Raw genomic sequence first — 1,773 nt, 5'->3', positions numbered from 1 at the left:
TTGAACAAAATGTTTCCAAGCCTTTTCCGAATTACGACCAACTTTTAGGAAGAATATTTCGGAACTCTCCAAAACTAGACTCAACAAATAATTCTATTTATTGTAAGCAAAGATGGGTAGTGGCTAACAGTGGAATCCAGTTTGACACGCGTTTCGTCCCATTTGGGACTCGTCAGCTGGATGTACCTGCATCTCAGAATTGATGTTCACTCTGGGACTCGAACCCAGTACCTTTCGCTTCAAACGCCATAGCGTTATCCACTCGGCCACTGAGTCCTGATAACCACTTGCTTGTGCAATGGGGTGAAATTGAAATCTTTGTTTACCATGCTTGTGAATTTAGGCTATATCGAGGCAATACGCACAGTATGCACATATGCCAACTAGAAACTGACCAGTTGCAGTCCTAAAAGCATCAATGGGAAGATCCAAACAAACAATACTAAGTAAAATTCTATTTATTGTTATTTTCTGTATCATTTATTTGTTTATGTTACTTCACCCCCTTTTTCGGATTTATTCCTCATTGTCTAATTATGCCAACAAACCCTAATACATAATTGGCTGAGACTATAATTTATGGATGACCTTTGAGCGACACTAGACTGACCTTGAGAGTGTCCACCTAATAACCAGGACCAAATGAGGGTTATAAACCAAGGTGAGGAATTAGAATTATGATTTACAGTTGATGGTTAAGGTTAGGAATTAGATTTGAGATTTTCATCACAAACTAATATCAGCTATAATACCGAAACTCTATTTATCCAAATGGATGAGTGAATTTCGCGCCAAAATCCGAGACCTGTTATCTTATACCTGATTGGTTCGTCAATAAATTATAGTTCCGCCCGTAATTACAATAACGTTTAATAAACTTTATTTGATGGTCCATTTTTCCTTCCAAGTTTTCGATCTACCTCACCTATATTGAAACATTAATTCCAGCCTTTATTATTCTTAGCAAAATTGATACACTTGTTATCTTACCATACATTTATATTACATTAAGTTACGTATTATAATTAACTCCGCCTGTAGCCCCTCCGGGGGCTACTGCCGGCCTCAAGCCCGGATAAAGGAGGAGGGTTAGGCATGGGGTTAGCGAACCCATCCCGTAGAAAACTAACTCGCTAAAAAACGCTAACCAGAAAATTATTATTATTATTACTAGCTCTATTCAATATTATATATTTTGGTACAATATAGAATTCTCGACACAAAGTATTTCAACAAGTTTCCGTTTCTTACTTCTTCGTCGATCCTGATGATAAATATTGATTGATCGCCAGTTAAAAGTTAGCAGTCTAGTCAATCGACATTTGAATACTGTACATTCTTTTCACTGTATATTGCCTGCGAGCAACCACGATATCTCTGATTAGACCTTTTGTAACCTTTACAATGAAAAGGTTGTACACTTTTCAGAAACGCACCTGAATATGTTATGCGATTAATAGCCATAATGATGTAATAAAACAAACAAAACTAGTTAAGTTGTTGAAATATCTAGATGGCGAGAACAAGTAGCCCAGATGTTCAAGCAGGCCGCCAATGGACGGGCTTCCAGGATTTCATTATTATTACTGACGTCTGAACTGTAATAATTGATTTAGTATTTTCAATATATGTCTATGAATATTACTGTAAATTACAGTAAAGCCTAATAAAGATTTAGTTGAAAACATTAATGTTCACTTATATTTATGTTTGTGTTATTTACAATATCCTCCATTTTTTGTCATAAATGACTTACTTACATCACCTGATACC

The 1,773-nt window shown here is 35.9% G+C and overlaps 1 non-coding gene across 1 annotated transcript; it reads right to left on the bottom strand.

Annotated features, from left to right (window-relative positions):
* Positions 1-206: 206 nt before the first annotated feature.
* On the bottom strand, positions 207-273 carry Smp_tRNA_01391_Gln_TTG.1.1. Its single transcript has one exon. It is a non-coding gene (tRNA).
* Positions 274-1,773: the final 1,500 nt, after the last annotated feature.

The sequence above is a fragment of the Schistosoma mansoni genome, chromosome 7, assembly GCF_000237925.1.
Source record: "Schistosoma mansoni strain Puerto Rico chromosome 7, complete genome".
Lineage (NCBI taxonomy): Eukaryota > Metazoa > Platyhelminthes > Trematoda > Strigeidida > Schistosomatidae > Schistosoma > Schistosoma mansoni.
Note: the sequence above shows the minus strand (reverse complement) of the source record. Positions and strands in the feature narration are given on the sequence as shown.